The sequence below is a fragment of the Moschus berezovskii genome, chromosome 5, assembly GCF_049115385.1.
Source record: "Moschus berezovskii isolate FMDL1 chromosome 5, NW_MosBer_1.0, whole genome shotgun sequence".
NCBI lineage: Eukaryota > Metazoa > Chordata > Mammalia > Artiodactyla > Moschidae > Moschus > Moschus berezovskii.
Window position 1 is genome coordinate 67,318,758 of NC_142464.1, and position 21,755 is coordinate 67,340,512.

Below are 21,755 nucleotides of genomic sequence, written 5' to 3' on the forward strand. Positions count from 1 at the left end.
TGTTTGAACTCTACCTTGAAGGCAATAGAATCACTGAAGCTTATTAAGCAGGGTCCTGGGGGATGAACAGAATGAGGTTTGTGTTTAGGAGATGGGAAGGAAGTGTTTAAATTGTTTTACAAAACCCCCTTTTTTTCCTCCAGTCAGAGCATAGCCTGATTATTGGAGGCCTACTTACAAATGAAGGAATGGAAATACGTGCATGAGGGAATGCACATTCTTTCCCCTGTCCTTAGCAGGTTTGCTGGGGTGGAGGCTGAGAGAGGGGGACAGACAGGCTTGCTTATTTTTTTAATTTTTGGTAAAAAGTTGGCTTTACTCATCACTTATTTACCGTATCTCAATTATGGCATTTCGGCATCCACAGAGATAATCCCCTGGAAGCTGGGGCTGGTCCCGCCCCTCCATGATCATTAACCTCTGAGCATGAGCCTGTGCCTTGCAGGGCCTTGCTGAATGGTTACAAGCCACAGGCAGGGTTGCGGGGCTCACCTTACAAGGCTCAGTGCCCTCCAACTCACAGACTCTGAGCCTGGGGACTGCTGCCTGCCTGCCAAGGGCCACAGTGTTCCCATGGGTGGGACTGAGCAGACTGTGTGTTGGGGGTGATGCCAGGTCTCTGCTCAGGACAGGATCTGGCAGGGCCATCTGTGACAGCGATATGTCCTAGACTGTGGGTGGACAGACCCGTTGGACCCATGTGGGTCCTGCCATTGACTTGCTGGGTAGCTTTAGACAGGTCCCTTCTTGTCCCTCTGTCAGTCTGTTTCCTGGTAGGCACTGCCAGGGAGGTCTTCTGGAAGCCCCTCCTGACTCAGAAGGGAGTCAATACCAAGTTTGCACTTCTACTGAACTGTGACTATGGCTTTGTGCTTTGAAGGTCCCTGTGTGTCTGGAGCTGGTGGGGGGCATCTCTCCCCACAGGGCTGCCCTTGCCATTGTTTTTCCCACCTTCAAACAGAGCTGCCCGCCAGTGAGAAACCCTCAGACTATCAGCACCTGACTCTATTGTCTCTGCTGCCCAGCGCTGCCAGACCCCTGTCTCAAGAGGGGTGTGCTTGAAGGACAGTTCTTATGTGAATGCTCTGAAGACAAAAAGAAGTGACCTGACAGTGGGCTTAGAATGACCTTTCCTCCATTAACAGAGTTCCACCTAAAGAAGGAGCTCTCACAGTGTCAGTCCTCAGAGTCCTGGGATTGGATTGGGACAGCACCCTCTAACCAGAAGTAAGAACTGAACAGGTGTACAAGTCCAGCGGTTGTGCCTGGGACAAGCCTGATGCCTCTCATGTAAAAGACACAGAAATGACCCTACTGTGTGGAGAAAGAAAAAGAGCCAGGAGAGAAGGAAACTAGGCAAATTGCCTATAAATTTATACCTGCCCTTTGGGGATGAAAGTTTGTTCCTGGAAGAATGGAAACCACAGGAGAGCAGCTGAGCAAATGAATGGAGTTACAGGTGCTATTTATATTTTCCATAATAATTTCATTTTTATTTTCCTCTAGAATTTGGTCTTTAAAAGTTCATTTTGAAAATTCTAGATTGGCTTGGCTGTGATAAAGAAAGCTGAGGAAACTTTTTATTTATTTTGATGTCTTCATCAGGCTCAGTTGGTAAAGAATCTGCCTGCAATTCAGGAGACCCCGGTTCGATTTCTGGGTTGGCAAGATCCGCTGAAAAAGGGATAAGCTACCCACTCCAATATTCTTGGGCTTCCCCGTGGCTCATGGTAAAGAATCCACCCACGATGTGAGAGACCTGGGCTTGATCCCTGGGTTGGGAAGATACCCTGGAGAAGGGAAAGGCTACCCACTCCAGTCTTCTGGCCTGGAGAATTCCATGGACTGTATAGTCCATCGGGTCACAAAGAGTCAGACAAGACTGAGCGACTTTCACTTTTTTTGCACCAAGTTAAAAGGGGGAATGAATTGCCCTGGGGAATCAAGAGAAACCAGAATGAGAATCTGAGATAAAATTCAAGGGGACATATTTTGGGTTGGATTTACTTGGCCACATGTTCCTCCCACCCTGGAAAGGCTCCTTCCACCCTGGAAAGGCTCCTTCCAGGGGTATGATCTGCTCAGACTTCTTAAAGCTGTGTATTTTCATAGGCGGAAATGTCTCCTGCATTGGCAGACAGATTCTTTACCGCTAGCACCCCCTGGGAAGCCCCACATAGTAGATACTCAGCAACTATTTTTTGAAGGAATGAATAACTTCAGATAGGAAAGATAGGTTGTATTCCTTTTCATAATGGCCAAAGGGCTTTCATGAAATTTATCTTATAACTGGAAAGGTCCTCTGGAGGAGGGTATGGCAACTTATGGCAACCCATTCCAATATTCTTGCCTGGAAAATCCAAATGGACAGAGGAGTCTGGCTGGCTACAGTCCATAGGGTCGCATAGAGTTGGACACAACTGTGTATTTTCATGAAACAGGAGGCTGTTTCATGTCAAAACATGGAGAACAACAATACTGTTAAAAAGTAATCCTAAAGCCTCTAATAGCAATCCCATTTGTGAGATCCAGATTTTGAACATAGATTCTACATAAAATGATATTTAAGCTTTTAATCCTCCCCACCCACACAACTGATAATCAGAGCAGAAAAGGAAAAGTAAAACCACTTCTTTACTAAGTGCATCCATACACTAGGATTAAGTTCTGTTTGCTATCAGTACTACACCTTAACTAAATTCAAACATTAATTGTCACCCTCCCTATCATGATTATTCTCGACTAAAATCATTTGAGCATTCAAAGAACATTGTATTGGCACCATTTATCAAGTTATCAGTAGAGTAATCACATTTTAGATTCAATTATTCCACTTCTGATTGCTGCTATATCATCTCAGGGAAAAATACTAAGACTTTGACAGCATTTATTGATCTATTATTACTCTCTGATTCTATGGATCCATTTATGGGCCAAGTTGTAAGATCTTACCATAAATTCTTAGCTGTGAATGCTTCTTCAATTCCTGTTTCTTAGTATATTGCCAGAATAAGAGGTTAAAAACTACCATTTTCTAATTCTAATTTTAAATACGGTAAAACCAGGCTGCATTTGAGACCTCATTAATATGTCTAAGTCAGATGACCCCAGTTACAAGATAAATTTCATGAAAGCCCTTTGGCCATTACAAAAAGAAATACAACCTATCTTTCCTATCTGAAGCCATTCATTCCTTCAAAAAATAGCTGCTGAGTATCTACTATGTGGAGAAGGAAATGGTGACCCATTCCAGTATACTTGCCTGGGAAATCCCATGGGCAGAGGAGCCTAGCAGGCTCACACATACACGGGGTCACAAGAGTCGGACACGACTTAGTGACTAAACCACCAGCACCACCATCTACTATGTGGAGCTTCCCAGGTGGTACTAGTGGTAAAGAACCTGCCAACGCAGGAGACATAAGATCCCTGGGTGGGGAAGATCCTCTGGAGGAGGGCATGGCAACCCACTCCAATATTGTTGTCTGGAGAATCCCATGGACAGAGAAGCCTGGCTGGCTATAGTCCATAGGGTTGCATAGAATTGGACACAACTGAAGTGACTTAGCACGCAGCACACATCTACTATGTGACAGAAAACACTGGAAATGTAACAGTGAACTAAAAAGACAAGGTTCTGCTGTCTTGAAGTTTATATTCCAGTGGGAGCAGAGAAACAGATAAATGTCAGGTAGTGCTAAGTGGTGAGAAATAAGGAGATGGGGTGGGGGTTATGGTTTGCAAGTTTACACAGCACAGTCAGGAAAGGTGACATGAAGGAAATGGGAGACAGTCGTGTGTATGGCTAAGAGTGTTCCAAACACAGATATGCAAAGACTTCACTGGCAAATGCTTGGTATGATGGCAGAAAAGAAGTCCACTCTGGGGAACAGCCTGATAGTAAGCATGCTGTCAGCTGAGGCCAACAGCAGGATGTCAGGTCATAAGGGCTGTATATCTGATTTGCTTTCATTAGGGTGGTGGAACAAATAACCTGAAAACAAAATTAGTAAATCAAAGAGAATAGATTTCAGTTCAGTTCAGTCACCCAGTCGTGTCTGACTCTTGGCGACCCCGTGGACTGCAACCCGCCAGGCCTCCCTGTCCATCACCAACTCCCAGAGCTTACTCAAATTCATGTCTATCTAGTCGTGATGCCATCCAACCATCTCATCCTCTGTCATCCCCTTCTCCTGCCTTCAATCAATCCCAGCATCAGGATCTTTTCCAATGAGTCAGTTCTTCACATTAGACGGCCAAAGTATTGGAGCTTCAGCTTCAGCCCTTCCAATGAATGTTCAGGACTGATTTACTTTAAGACTGACTGGTTTGATTTCCTTTCAGTCCAAGAGACTCTCAAGAGTCTTGTCCAACACCACAGTTCAAAAGCGTCAATTCTTCGGTGCTCAGCTTTCACTATGACCCAACTCTCACATCCATACATGACTACTGGAAAAACCATAGCTTTGACCTTTGTTGGTAAAGTTGTCTCTGCTTTTTAATATGCAGTCTAGGTTTGTCATAGCTTTTCTTCCAAGGAGCAAGTGTCTTTTAACTTCATGGCTGCAGTCACCATCTGCAGTGATTTTTGGAGCCCAAGGAAATAAAGTCTCTCACTGATTCCATTGTTTACCCATCTATTTGCCATGAAGTGATGGGACTGGATGCCATGATCTTCGTTTTTTGAATGTTGAGTTTTAAGCCAGCTTTTTCACTCTCCTCTTTCACGTTCATCAAGAGGCTCTTTAGTTCTTCGCTTTCTGCCATAAGGGTGGTGTCACTTGCATAGCTGAGGTTATTGATATTTCTCCTGGCAATCTTCATTCCAGCTTGTGCTTTATCCAGCCTGGCATTTCGCATGATGTACACTGCATATAAGGTAAACAAGCAGGGTGATAATATAGAGACAATATAGACGTACTTCTCTACCAATTTTGATAGACTTCAAACAATATATTTAGTATGAAATAAAGGAGAAGGAATTCCTATTTCTTAAACTAGGATTCATTTTCTTTTTACAACTACAATTGTAATCTGATTTGATTGTAATGCTTTTCTAGCCTTTCTCACTATAAACCCAAAAGACTGAATTAAATTTCCAAAACTGAGCAACAAATAATGATGAGAGCAAACAAAACTATGAGAGCAATGTCATTTGCTGTGAATGTGCACAAATGTTAACACAGAAAAATCAAATGAAGGCTGAAAAGTAGCTTTCAACTCCGAAAATTCAGACTGTGGGTTTCACAGTTGTCTTTTGTAATTAAAGACAATGCTATTCAAGTAATTTTTATCCATGTATGTAGGTGTGATTGCAAAGAGGGAGTGGGGAGTCTCTTCCAGGTGGCTCTGATTAAAAAAAAACAAACGCATCCTGTGCTTTGTGGTTGGAGCTCTCACTGGGATTTTGTAAAATATCTCTTCCTGATTGTAACAGTTTAAAATCAGCCCATCCACTTCCTGTTGAACTAGCACTCCATAGCAGTGCCTCAGTGTTTTACATTCTGTTGGTTTTTCTAACCACTTCCCCAAGTGGGAGGATACAAAAATTGATCCCTAAATCTCCCAGCCACCCCAGGCTGTTGCCACGAACGGCGATTTGGCCAAGTTGTTCTGCTGTTGACTTGACCCATCAGTCTTCTGGGCCATTTGCTTGCATTGGGTTTTCATTATGGACACATACTAAAGATCTCCAGTGCAAATTTCATTTTGGGAGGACTGACCAAATGCAACCTCACGGACACGATGACATTGTATCACAGGAGCACTGAATCTGCAAATAATGAACAGATGCATTACTTTGAGAACAGAAAGCAAGTGGACATTTCCTTTACACAACACTTGGGAGACAAACTAAGGAAACCTCTTCTTCCCTTATCCACCATGAGCTCCGTGGGTGCAGGGACCTTAGCTGCTTTGCTTAAGACTGATTGAGTTAAGCTATATGAAGCGCTTTCGATTGGTGGTAGGATATACGCGCTGAATAAACTTAATTCTCAGCACCTGGCATACATACATATTACCCACACTATATATATATAAAGACATGCATTTATATTGGCTAGAGGAATGAAGAAGGAACTAACTCCAGCGGAATTCCTATTATCCCACCATTAGAAAACAATGATTATGACCCCAAAGTTGAGGATCGTAATTATCATGTCACGTCCACAAAACCACTATGGAGCGCAATAATTACCAGCGTGTTGCATGGGGAAGGGGTAGAGTCTGGAGAAAAGAGGCAACCCTTGGTGAGTTCCCCCAAAGCTTTAGAACAATACAGTCCTGTCCTCCAAGGAATCAAAAAAAAACCCACACACAGGCCGGCTCTCTGATCGCCTTCCAGCCCTGCAGAGGGACCTCTTCCTAAACTTCCACCCCTAGGAATTTTCCCTTATCCCAGTTTCAAGGGGCAGGAAACAACCGGAATCTTTGTCAGGTCCTCCGCGCCCCGCCCCCTCCCCCAGAGCCCCACCCAGCCTGACGTCCCCCTCCCCCACAAGCGCCCCCTGCTGCACCCCGCCGCTCCGCTTCCTTCTCCCCCCACTGCCCAGGCCGTCGGCGCGCACCAGCCCGGGGGGAAGGGAAACCACCAGCCCCGCGGCAGCGGCCGTCTCCCGGGGCACGCGGGCCGGCGAGGGGGCGGAGCCTGGCGGAGGGGGCGGGGCGGGCAGTCGCTCGCGCCGCGCCGGGACTGACGGGCTAGCGGGCCCGCGACCCCCAGCCGCCAGCTCGCCCCCCTCCCGCGCTGCCTGACGAGTTTCTCGCCCCCTGGCCTCGCGCCGCCTGACGGAGCAGGAGTGGCCCGCCCCGGGCCGGCCGGCGGCGGGCGTGAGGCCACCGGGAAGGGGCTGGGGGTGCCCGAGGGGCCGAGCGTCCTCCTCCTCGGCCCGCCGGCCCCCTCCGCCCGCCGGGCCGCCCCGCCCCGCCGTGACCCCCGGCCGCCTCCGGAGCCCGACGCGGTAAGTGCGACTTCCTCCCCGGCGCCGGGGAGGGGGCCGCGGCGGGTCGGCCGCGCAGCGAGGCCCGCTGCCCGCCGCCGCGCGACCCTCCCGCCGGGCCCTCGGAGAGGCGGCCCCGGGCGTCTCGCTCCGGAGGGTGGGCCAGGCGGGGACCTCCCGGGGCTCGAACCGCGCGGTCCGGCCTCCCGCCGCTCGGTCGCGAGCCGGGAGCGGCGTCTGAGCCGCTCTCGAGTTATGCAAAGTTCTAGACGCGGCGTTTGAGGCCGGCGGGCTGCGGCGTGGGCTGCTGTTCCGAATCAGTGCTTCCTCCCCGTACTCATCTACCAATAAAACTTAACTGGAAACCATTCTGGATTTTTTTTTCCCCTCGTTACCCTCAGGCTACCATAAGCTAAGCTTTTAAGTAATTGCCTCACCCTGAGAGTGTGGAAAATAAGAAAGAGACTTTATTTCAGGAAAAACCAGCGTGTCTGGTTGAAACTTTTTCATTTAGGCATTTCAGTCGTACCCAGAGATCAAAACATGACGAAGAAAGTTTGCTGTATTAAAGAGTAAAGCATTTCTGCCGTCTTTATCATCGATTCATTAAAAAAATTTTTTAATGATACAGTTACAAAATTCACAGTACAGAAGAAATACGCTGTCTCGCCCCACCCAGCAGTATTACCCGTTTCTTGCCCTTTTTTCCAGAGATAATGTATATGCCAATGTCTTTGCTTCTTTAAAAAATAAAATACGGAAGTGTTGTGTATTAAGTGCCCAGCAGTTACTGGTACCCAATAAATGGCAATTATCCTTCCGTTTAAAAAACAGTTTAATAAGTCTTTTTGGTTATTAGACCGCTGAAAAACCAACAATGACCTCTTTCGATTTTAAGCGTAGTGAATATGACTGTATTGCGAATGTGTGTGTTCTGTTGGCTTCTCAAAGCTATATGAATACTTTTACACAAAGGTGACACTGGTATTTCGGGGTAATGGGACAGGTAGGGAGAAATCAGTATGAAATTGTAAGAAAATAGAACTTGATGTATTTAATAGTTCGAAAAATGATTTAAAGCAACTTAGTGTCCATATGGTACTAGGGGTAAAACAAAACTGAATGAAAAGTTGAAGCAGAGCAGGGAAAAAAGTCAAGGGTAAGATAAAACCAAGTACATAAGATCCTGTACTAGAGGCGAGTCACAGTTTGGCTCTGAACATTGCTAGCAGCCAGGGGGAAGAAAGAGAGGAATACAGTAAGTTTCAGTGTATTTCCAATTCTGAGATAAAAACAGACCAGTTCTTCTGCCTAAGCCCAGCATTTTCCAATAATTAGGCCTGAGAGGAACGTTTTCTCATGGGGCCTACTAAAAAGGTTATTGTGATGCAGTTGACAACATTTTAAAAGTATCTCGACAGAAACTGATGAATTTTGGATAACAATGCATTTCAGTATAGAGCAATTGTAAGACTCTAAAGGTAAGTTCTGTAAAGGCGTTAATCCTTTCATAACGATCCATTCATAATGTGTAGAGTTACCTAAAATAATATTTCCCAAACTGTGTTCAGAGGCATGAAAAATCAGTAGTTTATCTCTTGAAATAAGATTTTAGCTTAAATAAGTTTGAGATAACTGGATTAAACAAATTTCAGTAGTTTGTTTTTTCCCCTCAATTTCTTGGCTAATGTTACAGCCATTCTTGGCTAATGTTTCGTAAAGGGGGATGTATTGTGTGACTTTCTCCAAATTTATTTGATATGGACCACAAATTGAAAACCACTGAACCTGTAGAAGTAGATGGATTGCTTATCCTTCAAGCCGTCTTTGTGAATATTTCTTATAGCTGAGATTTGATAAGAATGAGAGAGCAAAGGGCCTGAGGTTTACCAATTTATTAAGAGTCAAAGTAAAGATAAAAGTCAGGATTTTAAAATGTGTGTATATGTTCAGTTGTGTCCGACGCTTTGCGACCCCTTGAACTGTAATCTGCCAGGCTTCTCTGTCCATGGAATTTCCCAGGCAAGAATATTGGAGTGGATTGCCATTTCCTCCTCCAGGGGATCTTCCCGGGCCAGGGATTGAACCAACATCTCTTTGCGTCTTCTTGCATTGGCAGGTGGGTTCTTTACCACTGCACCACCTAGGTAGCCCAGAATTTTTAAATATTTTACATCAAAGGAAAAGGCTACTTTCCCCCAGAGTTCTTTTACAGTTCCTCATTGTTCTGCAAATTGCCTGTTGGACCAGATGATCTCTAGAACTTCTTCCCGTTGTTCTGTGCTTCAGGGAACTTGGAATCTTTGGAACTTGGGATCTTGAATTAAACTAGGTTTAGCCAAGTAGAACTCCTTAAAGGATGATGTTAATTATTCTTGGATATAGATACATTATTAATGTTTCTTTTTATCCCAAACACTACTGGCACTATTACTGTCAAACCTGGAATTCTGTAGCTATAAGACACCTTGGAAAGCATGTACATAATGGAAAGGGATTTGAAGCCAGAAAATGTGGAATTGTGCCATTAATGTGCAGTGTTGTTTCCAGTAAGTTTACGAACCTTTTTGAATCTGTTTCCTTATTTGTAAGATGAGAATGATGACAGCATGCAGTTCATTCAATGAATGTTGAGAGTCTAATAGGTACTGAGTAGTAGAAAAACAGCTTTAAGAGTGCAAATGAAATAATGTATCAAGAATCCTTTACTATAAATTATTTCCATTCCCGAGTATAGATGGCAAGAGTTTGAACAGCAAGAAGTATCATCCTATCCAAATATATTTGGCCTGTGAGTTTCAGATAGCAAGTAGTGAGAGTTGAGAGGATGAGGGATTACTCCAAAATTTTGACTCCATTCAGTTCTTGTGTTTGGGTTTGGAGACTTAGGATAATAACTTAGGAGACTTAGATAATATTTTCTATAAGAAAGTATTCTATAAGTCAGTTGTCCCTATCCTTTTTGGCACAGGGATGGGTTTCATAAAAGACAGTTTTTCCACAGATGGGGCAGGAGGGGGATTGTTATCTCAGGATGAGTCAAGCACACTACATTTATTGTGCACTTTACTACATCAACCCTACCTCAGATCATCAGGCATTAGATCCTGGGGGTTGGGGATACTCTGCTATAAATGATTCAATACTATATAAAATGCTACCATCCTGAGGCCAGAGGTATTCATTGTCTTCATTTATGTGGTTTAAAAAAAAGACCCTCATATCTTAGTGGTTTAAAACAACAAGATTGTTTCTCAGTCGTGTTAAGTGTCCAGTTAGAGTCAACAGGAGAGCTCTGTTCCAGTAGTCATTTAGCGCCCCAGATCGTCAGAGGCTCATCTTGACACCTGCTTCCACATTTATTAGGCAGGGAGAAGGAAGTGATAAATTGCACATTGGCTTTTAAAGACTTTTAATGACACACATAACTTCCACTGCCATTTCATTGGCCAAACAAGTCATATGACTGCAACCCAACTTCAAGGAGGAGGGGAAATATAATTCTATCTTGTACCCAAAAAGAGGAGAATGGGAATAATCTTGGGATGGTCTTTTGGACTACAACTAAGCAGACTTTATAGTTCCATGAGTTAACACAGTCTGAGTAAATCAAATCCAAACCATGTTTTTCAGTATTCTATTTAGGGAATAGAAAACAGCATTTCTTTGTGTATATGTAATCATAGAATTATGCTAATGAGAATTATAAAGAACATCTTTTATTAATTGGAACTGAAGTGCCTTTGAAAACTCCCAATTAGACAAAGTGTTTGGCCAAGTGCATTTCATTATTTTTTAATTACATGTCCATTCAGTAAACATTTGTTAAATGTGGTATTGTATGAGGCCCTGTGTTAGATCCCATGAGGGTAAAAAGCTGAATGGGAAGTTTATACCCCAACAGAAAACAGCTATAATTGAATTCTCTCTCTCCTTTTTTTCTCTTTAAAATAACAAACAGAATCTTTTAATATGATAAAACTTGGTTATGTATATCTGCATCATTACACTTTGCATCTAATCTTCTTTTTTGGTCTTAGGGATTATTTGGTGACATATAGAAAATTACTTAAACTAAGCAGAAAGAGTGTTTTGTTAGAAAAGAGATACAGCTCTCTGTCAAAGAATCCAAGGGCAGGTCGTGCAGTTGCTCAGAGGCAACTGGCATCTGTAGCAGAAAGTTAGGAGCTGGAGCTGCTTTCCTCTCCATATCTGTAATTTCTTGCCAGTGTCTCTTTCCACACATACAATACACTTCATTCCTCTTTTCTCTGTTGGCTGGCTTTCTCTGTTCTGCTCTTAAATGGGTGCATTTAACCTAAGAGTTTACACACTTTTTAAAAGGAAACGAATTAGAGCCTTTGGCCATTTCAGAAGATCTACTTTTTTTCTGAGTGCCACATCTTGGTTAGTTCTTAAGGTAATTTACTATCAGACTCTGGAAATGATAGAGTTGGCCCTAAAGTATAACAAGTTAGGGTAATTGACAACTTTGTAATAGAGAGGCAGTTCTAATAGCTTAGGATGAAAGAAACCTGTGATGTCCGTGAAAGTGCTACTGCATAATTAACATCAGCTAGCAAATCTAGTGGGACAGGCTGATTAAAATAATCAGGATAAGAAGGTAGAACTGGAGCTGACTTGTAGCAACTATATCCCCTCCCAGAACACTGGCAGACGCCATCTCCGTTGTAATACTGTCAGCCATCTCTTTTCCCTCTCCCAAGGTACAGATTACTGAATTTCTAATGCTTATAAATCACCTACTTCTGATGCTAATACAGGGCTCCCTTGTTTCTTCCCATGACTAATAATGCAGGAAGACTGCTTTTCTATTCTTTTCTATCCTTCAAATTGGTCTAGACAGTCTCCTTGGACATTTTACCCTTTAATGTGCTATTGCTGTATTTCTCCACCAACTTAACCTATTTTTATTGTCAATAAATTTCCATTCTTTTTCTTTAAACTGTGTACTTAGCTTTTCTAGCCGAGTTTCCTTGCCATTCTTTACCTATGCAATACCTCCGTTCATTTGAGTTGAAAAACATCCATAGCTTCACCTCAGCAGATGGCTGAAAGGATGGATTGTGGAGAGGTATATGTTACCTGGAAGAGGGCATCCCCAGGAGAAAAGAGTAACAACAGAGGAAGGTGAGTAAAAGCTGTGTATGAGATTAGGTGGGATTTATCAGGGCTACATGTTAGGCTAAAAAAGGCAAAAAGAGGAATGAGTTTGGGTTCACATTGTAGAACATCTGCAGCCTCATTTAAGACATTCTTAACAGTCTTGTTGCTGTGGAAGTGATTGGGTTTTCTTGGGTTCAGACTTACAAAACTGCTACAGGCTTGTTTACTCAGAAGATATCAGACAGGAACCACAGCTGGCTGGCAAGGCAGCATCACATTTTCCTCACCAGTGCTTGTGATCCTCACAGCAGGCCATGTAAGCAGTTTATGGAGCCACCTGGGAGACATCTCTCCGCGTGAAAGCCTAGGTGCTAGGAAACAAAGCTCACATCAGGTAGGTCCCAGAGCCGGCTTGGCTTAAAACACCTCGTGTCCCACAGGAGACATTGTCTCTTATATGACTCCATAGATTTAACTTCAGGGTCCCCTCAAGGGATGTGCCAGTTTCAAGAGCTATCACACCTAGGAAAGTCAAAGCCATGGCTTCTTATGAGGTATTTATAGTTCATTCTAATTCCTCTGAGTCCAGATGCGAATTTGCTAATCAGGGGGGTCATTTTTACTTGAGGAATGTTGCCAGGTAACATAGTTAACATACCTACTTCATTAGATTGCCAAGGAAGTAGAACCAAGAAGGTTGGTAGTAGCAGAGAAAAAGATTTTACCCACACTTGTCATTATCCACAGTGTCTTCCATAGCCCTTTTCCTTTGGGAAGCATTCAGTAATGTTCATTTTGGTAACTTTAATGTTGTGTGTTTTAACTCTTTTCATGACAGGCAGTATGAGATAGAGGGAAATAGAGAAGAGAAAGGTAAGGCTGGAAGGTAGGCCGGGACCATTAGATTGTCAAAAACACTAAATTCCATGCTAAAGAACTTGGCTTTTCTTGGGGGGGGGGGCAGGGGTGGAAAAGTTTTAACTAAGAGTGATGGGATCAAGAATTACACTTTGAAAGGTTACCTTTGGCTGTAGTATGGAGAGCAGAGATTTAGATTTGAGGACAGTTGGCACATTTCTACTAAATCTGCCCTTCTTTGGGCAGAGAATTCTCTGATAAGCAGAAAGAAGGGATACCCAGTTCTGTGCTCTGCAGAGTTTAGAATTACTGGACAGATTCTGCGTGGTACAGTGGATGGAGGGGCCAAACCACTAGTTTTTCTAAGTTTATTTGCCATCCCCTTTCCCAACTTGGAGACTGGGAGTTTGAGAGAATGGCTCTGAACTGCCTGAGAACATTGGATTGACACTAAGAAATAACCCTTGCCTCCACTGGTCTCCACTGATCACCATGTGACTCACTTAGATTGCCTTATTTTGCTCTTTAACTGAGTTAAATTATAAAACAGTCATTTGGTGGCTTTTTCTCTTCTTTCCTTTTTGTTTTGTTTTTGTTTTTTTAGTTCTTGGTTGTAGGTCAAGCCAGGGAGTTTCTTTAATGGCTAACTGGTTTAACATTTGTAGTGATTAACCGTTTCTAATTATAAGCTGTTGAGAAACATAGTGTGCTTTAAGTTTTTCTCCTATTTACACTGACCTTTTTCCCCTTGCCTTACAGAGCTTAACACTGTTCTAATATAAAATGCAGTTTGTAAAATCTGATTGGGCCTACAACAGAGTCAAGTTAATCTGTGATTGACACATTGTGTTCCAAGAACTCAAGCAGTTTTGCTTGATTATATTAGTGTCTCAAAAGTACTGATTGCTCACTTTTTTCCATCACTGTAAAGCTACAACAAGACAGAAACACTTACTGGATTTTGTTCAAGTCAGTAAAAACCAAAATTATAGCTATCCAGATTATTACATTTTATGGCATATAAGACAGCTATGCGCATGCCAAACATCAAGTATCTGACAGGAAGTTAGCAGTGGTTTGCCATCATTTATGGTATTAAGACGGTCATGCTTGTGTCACAACAAACATATTCACAAAATCAGGAGTGGGCAGCAAAGAAATCTTTTTCACCTGTCCCAAGTCAAAGGGCTATTTAAATATTTTGCTATAATTGGGCTTCCCTTGTAGCTTAGTTGGTAAAGAATCTGCAGTGCAGGAGACACGGGTTCGATTCCTGGGTTGGGAAGATCCCCTGGAGAAGGAAATGGCAATACTGGCCACTCCAGTATTCTTGCCTGGAGAATCCCATGGACAGAGGAGCCTGGCAAGCTGCAGTCCCTGGAGGTGCAAGAGTCGGACACTACTTAGTGACTAAACCACCACCACCATTTTGTTATAATTATGCCATAGTCTTCAGAATATCAGTTGTGACAACTTGTATAGATAAGTTGAGGATGCAAAGTCCATAAAACATTAATTTAGCTGATTTTTTAAATGTTACTTGCTCTTCTACTGTCTGTAAGTACTAATACACTGTTGAGAGATGAAAAGGTACTTTTGATATCAATGTGGGTCAGCACTTCATCCTACGAGAATTAGTGACAGAGGTTGGCAGGGAGCTTAAGTGGGGCAGAATCTGTGAGGCCTTTGTACTTGGTGAATAAATGCCACATTGGCACTTAATTGTAATAAAGTTGAACTTAATAGTATATTTTTACATTAGGAGTGATATGTTAAGTCTGTTCTATGGCTGTCTTCTAAATAGCTAACCTTGATAACCTAGGTATCAAATCAACTATACTCTGAATCTGCTTACCAGTTTGGACAATGGTGGTAATTACCTACTCTACTCCTCACAAGGTAGTCATGAGCTACAAATGAGAATACCTTAAAAACAAGAAGCAGTGGGGTATCCTTGACAGTGTATGGTCTTTACCATCAGTCCTGGATTCAAATTGAACCCTGCTACTTACCATTTATTAATATATGTAATCTCACTTCATTTCAGCGGCCTCATCAGTTCAGTTGCTCAGTTGTGTCCGACTCTGCAACCCCATGGACTACAGCACACCAGGCTTCCCTGTCCATCACCAACTCCCAGAGCTTACTCAAATTCATGTTCATCGAGTCAGTGTGTCATCCAGCTATCTCATCGTTTGTTGTCTTCCTGCCTTCAATCTTTCCCAGCATCTGGGTCTTTTCCAGTGAGTCAGTTCTTCACATGAGGTGGCCAGAGTGTTGGAGTTTAAGCTTTGGCATCAGTCCTTCCAATGAATATTCAGGACTGATTTCCTTCAGGATGGACTGGTTGGATCTCCTTGCAGTCCAAGAGACTCTCAAGAGTCTTCTCCAACACCACAGTTCAAAAGCATCAATTCTTCGGCCTTCAGCTTTCTTTATGGTCCAACTCTCACATCCATACATGACTACTGGAAAAACCATATCTTTGGCTAGATGGACCTTTGTTGGCAAAGTAATATCTCTGCTTTTTAATATGCTTTCTAGATTTGGCATTGCTTTTCTTCCAAGGAGCAAGCAGATACACAGATGACACCACCCTTATGGCAGAAAGCAAAGAAGAACTAAAGAGCCTGTTGATGAAAGTGAAAGAGGAGAGTGAAAAAGTTGAATTAAAACTCAACATTCAGAAAACTAAGATCATAGCATCCAGTCCCTTCACTTCATGGCAAATAGATGGGGAAACAGTGACAGACTTTATTTTTGAGGGCTCCTGTCCACATATGTAAGGGTAAAAGGGATGAACCCTGTTTCCTAAGTGACTGTAACAACCAAATGCCACATTCAGTATAAAGTATTACATGTTACCTTGCACATTTACACATTCACAAAATGGTAGCTGCTGTTACAAATTCAAATTCTTTCTCAATACTTGTACACGCTACTTCCTGAATCCCATTTAACTGAAGAGAAAACCAAAGATAGAGGAGGTGAAGTGATTTGTCCAAATTATGCGCTCGCTGGTGAGAGGCTTGGTTACTGACTCAAGTTTTTTCTGCTATGTAACTTAGGGTACCATTAATAAGTCATTATGTGGGGCAGTGAGAGCAGAAACACCCCCACCAGCTACCTCTGCACTGGCTCTTGGCTTTAACCTAATGCACTTTCTTCCCTCTGTAAAATGTGCCTACTGATCCTGAAGACCGAGAGATCACTCATGGTTGAGTAGGCTGCTCCAGGGCAGACCTGCATGACCTTGTGCCTACCCATTGAGTTGGGTACTTACCGAAAGTTGGTTGTGTTTATTCACAAACCTGTTTTTAACTGTTACGGTTGTTACAGTAACTATAAACATTAATAAACATGTAAATTAATGGGAGTGTAAGGAGAAGACTTTTTGTTCTTGAAAATTAAGTTGACTGCTTTGGTATATCGTCTCAATATAAAGGAAACAACAAATTTGCTATCAAATTTGATGAAGCCTGGAAAACTGAACCACTAGGGGGAAAATCCTCAAAGGCAAAAGCAAAGCCTACCAAAGTGTTCAAATCCATGGTCCAGCTAACTGGCTCTTTAGGCTATTAGTGATTCTCAAGGAATCTGCAAGCCAGACTTCAACAGTATATGGACCGTGAACTTCCAGATGTTCAAGCTGGTTTTAGAAAAGGCAGAGGAATCAGAGATCAAATTGCCAGCATCCATTGGATCGTAGAAAAAGCAAGAGAATTCCAGAAAAATATCTGTTGATTATGCCAAAGCATTTGTGTGTGTATATCAAAACAAACTGTAGAAAGTACTTAAAGAGATGGGAATACCAGACCACGTTATGTGCCTCCTGAGAAATCTGTATGCAGGTCAAGAAGCAACAGTTAGAACCAGACATGGGACAATACTAGTTCCAAATTGAGAAAGGAGAATGTCAAGGCTGTATATTGTCACCTTGCTTATTTAACTTATATGCAGAGTACATTATGCAGAATGCCAGGCTGGATGAAGCACAAGCTGGAATGAAGCTTGCTGGGAGAAATATCAATAACCTCAGATATGCAGATGACACCACCTTATGGCAGAAGGTGAAGAACTAAAGAGCCTCTTGATGAAGTGAAAGAGGTAAAAAATCTGGCTTAAAACAACATTCAGAAAACAAAGATCATGGCATCCAGTCCTATCACTCCATGGCATCTAGATGGAGAAACAGTGGCTGACTTTATTTTCTTGGGCTCCAAAATCACTGCAGATGGTGACTGCAGCCATGAAGTTAGAAGACGCTTGCTCTTCAGAAGAAAAGCTATGGCTAACAGCATATTAAAAAGCAGAGACATTACTTTGCCACAAAGGTCCATCTAGTCAAGGCTGTGGTCTTTCCGGTAGTCATGTATTGATGTGAGAGTTGGACCATAAAGAAAGCTGAGCACCAAAGAGTTGATGCTTTTGAACTGTGGTGTTGAAGACTCTTGAGAGTCCCTTGGACTGCAAGGAGATCCAACCAGTCCATTCTAAGGGAGATCAGTCCTGAATATTCATTGGAAGGACTGATGCTGAAGCTGAAACTCCAATACTTTGGCCACCTGATGTGAAGAACTGACTCATTGGAAAAAACCCTGATGCTGGGAAAGGTTGAAGGCAGGAGGAAAAGAGGACGACAGGATGAGATGGCTGGATGGCATCACCGACTCAATGAACATGAATTTGAGTAAGCCCCGGGAGTTGGTGATGGACAGGGAAGCCTGTCGTGCTGCAGTCCATGGGGTCACCAAGAGCTGGACGTGACTGAACGACTGAACTAAACTGAAGGAAGTAAGGAGCCCACACTGGAATGTAAATTAACTACATCAGTAAGCACAGCGTTTGGATCCACTGACACTTTTTTCATGCTCCTTGAAGGAAGCAGTGCATTAATTTATGTTCTGGCACATAGCTTGTGGTGTATCTTCTTGTGTATCTTGTGGTGGATACACCACTGGTCTAATGGATTCGGTATTCATACTCTTTCAGAAGTGCTTTTAAGTACTCTCTCCATTTCTGGAAGCCATAAGTGGAAATCACAGATGGTGGGTCATGGTGGACATGGCTTATTCAAGAAAGAGGACCCAAATTCAGTAGGAGATCCATAGCAAATATGTGGCATTAACCCTATATGAAAAGATTTGTGAATGAATGTCCAGTTATGTGTTTAACTTGAAATAAAATCTTTTAAGAATATGCAAATACGATTTTTATGCTCACTAACTTTTTCATTTAATGGAGCAGCTATGGATTTCATCCAGCAAGGGGGCTTTTATTATACTCAGATTCCAGCTAACTAGAAATGTATCTTTGACCTCTGCAGCTGTCAGCATCCTGTGCATGCCCCTGTATATTTTTACCATGCTGTATTGCAACTTTAAAATTGAAGGTGAATTCATGTGTTGTAATTTGTTCCAAAACTATAGTCCTTTCTGTGACCTTCATAGAGTTTCCAGTCCAGGGAAGAAAGCAAACATTAAATAATTTCAATGAGATTATTAAGTTATCTGAGCAAGTAGTTGGGATGCTATGTCACCATATAGCAAGGAGGCATAATTTAGTTTAAAGGTTAAAATTTACCCCACTTAATTTTTTTTACCTTGCTCTTAAGTAAGTATAGATCACAATGCTTTTAGGGTACAGCAGGAAATAAAATCCTTATGTTAAATGGCTATAACTATGAAACTGGCCTTCATTTTCTGTGTATATGAGAGTTTTCAACTTCTGAGTTTTCAATCTACCATGTAACTTAAAAAGTTAAACTAAATCTCTTAGTTTGTTATAGCTGAATTTAAGTTAAATGCTTATTTTTAATTTTACTGATTAATTGGAAGTATTTCCCAAATATTTTTAACAGTGAAAGACTTAACATTGTGCTAGAAATTTAATTTTGTATTTCAGACTGTATTTCTAAGCTTATTTTCGTTACAAGAGAAATTTTGATGTCATGTGTTTTTGGTAACTATTGGAAAGAATGCAAAGATAATCAGTGTTAACAGCCCAGGATATATCTATCCAGCCTTTAACTTTCTGATTTCCTAAATAGATTGCAGATTAATTTTAAACTATAAGCTAAACATGGGCTTACCAGGTAGCTCAGTGATTAAGAATACATCTGCTGATGCAGGAGATGTGGATTCAAACCCTGGGTTCGGATGATCCCCTGGAGTAGGAAATGACAACCTGCTCCAGTATTCTTGCCTAGAAAATTCCATGGACAGAGGAGGCTGGCAGGCTACAGTCCATGGGGTCACAAAAAGTCTGACATGACTGAAAGACTGAGCATACATGCAGGAAGATAGGGTTCTAGATTCCATATTCGTAGCTATTTGGTTGATAAATACATAATTAAAGCCAAATTTGTCTAAAGTTACTCAATCTTCCTGAAACTGTATCCTTATATATATCAGTTCAGTACAGTCCAGTCACTCAGTCGTGTCCAACTCTTTGCGACCCCATGGACTTGCAGCGTGCCAGGCCTCCCTGTCCATTCCAACTCCGGAGTTCACCCAAACTCATCTCCATTGCTCCAGTACTCTTGCCTGGAAAATCCCATGTATGGAGGAGCCTGGTAGACTGCAGTCCATGGGGTCGCTAAGGGTCAGACATGACAGAGTGACTTCACTTTCGCTTTTCACTTTCATACATTGGAGAAGAAAATGGCAACCCACTCCAGTGTTCTTGCCTGGAGAATCCCAGGGATGGGGGATCCTGGTAGGCTGCCGTCTTTGGGGTCGCACAGAGTCAGACACGACTGAAGCAACTTAGCAGCAGCAGCAGCAGCATCTCCATTGAGTCGGTGATGCCATCCAACCGTCTCATCCTCTGTTGTCCTCTTCTCTCGCCTTCAATCTTTCTCAACGTCAGAGTTTTTTCAAATAAGTCAGCTCTTCATATCAGGTGGTCAAAGTATTGGAGTTTCAGCTTCAACATCAGTCCTTCCAGTGAACATTCAGGACTGATTTCCTTTAGAATGGACTGGTTGGATCTCCTTGCCATCCAAGGGACTCTCAAGAGTCTTCTCTGACAACCAAGCATCAATTCTTCGGCACTCAGTTTTCTATATAGTCCAACTCTCACATCCATACATGACCACTGGAAAAACCATAGCCTTGATGAGACGGGCCTTTGTTGGCAAAGTCATGTCTCTGCTTTTTAATAATGCTGTCTAGATTGGTCATAACTGTTCTTCCAAGGAGTAAGCATCTTTTAACTTCATGGCTGCAATCAGCATCTGCAGTGATTTTGGAACCCCAAAAAATAAAGTCAGCCACTGTTCCCACTGTTTCTCCATCTGTTTGCCATGAAGTGATGGGACTGGATACCATGATCTTAGTTTTCTAAATGTTGAGCTTTAAGCCAACTTTTTCACTCTCCTTTTTCACTTTCATCAAGAGGCTCTTTAGTTCTTCACTTTCTGCCATAAGGGTGGTGTCATCTGCCCTTATATATGAAGTTATTGATATTTCTTCAGGCAATCTTGATTCTAGCTTGTGCTTCATCCAGCCCAGCATTTCTCATGATGTACTCTGCATATAAGTTAAATAAGCAGGGTGACAATATATAGCCTTGACGTACTCCTTTTCCTCTTTGGAACCAGTCTGTTGTTCCATGTCCGGATCTAACTGTTGCTTCCTGACCTGCATACAGATTTCTTAGGAAGCAGGTCAGATGGTCTGGTATTCCTGACTCAGAATTTTCCACAGTTTATTGTGATCTGCACAGTCAAAGGCTTTGGCATAGTCAGTAAAGCAGAAATAGATGTTTTTCTGGAACTCTCTTGCTTTTTCCATGATCCAGCAGATGTTGGCAATTTGATCTCTGGTTCCTCTGCCTTTTCTAAAACCAGCTTGAACATCTGGAAGTTCACGGTTCACATACTGTTGAAGCCTGGCTTGGAGCATTTTGAGTATTACTAACGTGAGATGAGTGCAATTGTGCGGTAGTTTGAGCATTCTTTGGCATTGCCTTTCTTTGGGATTGGAATGAAAACTGACCTTTTCCAGTCCAGTGGCTACTGCTGAGTTTTCCAAATATGCTGGCATATTGAGCACAGCACTTTAACAGCATCATCTTTTAGGATTTGAAATAGCTCAACTGGAATTCCATCACCTCCACTAGCTTTATTCGTAGTGATGCTTCCTAAGGCCCACTTGACTTCACATTCCAGGATGTCTGGCTCTAGGTGAGTGATCACACTATCGTGATTATCTTGGCTGTGAAGCTCTTTTTTGTACAATTCTTCTGTGTATTCTTGCCACCTCTTAATATCTTCTGCTTCTGTTAGGTCCCTACCATTTCTGTCCTTTATTGAGCCCATCTTTGCATGAAATATTCCCTTGGTATCTCTGATTTTCTTGAAGAGATCTCTAGTCTTTCCCATTCTGTTGTTTTGCTCTATATCTTTGCATTCATCATTTAGGAAGCCTTATCTCTCCTTGCTATTCTTTGGAACTCTGCATTCAAATGGGTATATCTTTCCTTTTCTCCTTTGCTTTTCGCTTCTCTTCTTTTCACAGCCATTTGTAAGGCTTCCCCAGACAGCTGTTTTGCTTTTTTGCATTTCTTTTTCTTGGGGATGGTCTTGATTCCTTATCTCCTGTGCAATGTCACGAACCTCCATCCATAGTTCTTCATGTACTCTATCAGATCTAATCCCTTAAATCTATTTCTCACTTCCACTCTACAGTCATAATGGATTTGATTTAGGTCATACCTGAATGGTCTAGTGGTTTTCCCTACTTTCTTCAATTTATGTCTGAATTTGGCAGTAAGGAGTTCATGATCTGAGCCACAGTCAGCTCCCGGTCTTGTTTTTGCTGACTG

At 42.4% G+C, this 21,755-nt stretch overlaps 1 protein-coding gene and 1 pseudogene across 5 annotated transcripts in view; one reads left to right on the top strand and one right to left on the bottom strand.

The window, feature by feature from the left end:
- Positions 1–6,615: 6,615 nt before the first annotated feature.
- KLHL5 (kelch like family member 5) overlaps positions 6,616–21,755 on the top strand; it is a 92,736-nt gene continuing 77,596 nt past the window's right edge. For 2 of the 5 annotated variants that reach the window (XM_055434186.2, XM_055434187.2), the window contains exon 1: positions 6,616–6,962. The gene's annotated coding sequence lies outside the window, so the exon portion shown is untranslated. The remainder of the gene's footprint in view (positions 6,963–21,755) is intronic. The other 3 variants (XM_088836284.1, XM_055434191.2, XM_055434188.2) reach the window with 3 other exon arrangements.
- Positions 6,703–21,312, bottom strand: LOC148777842 (uncharacterized; annotated as a pseudogene).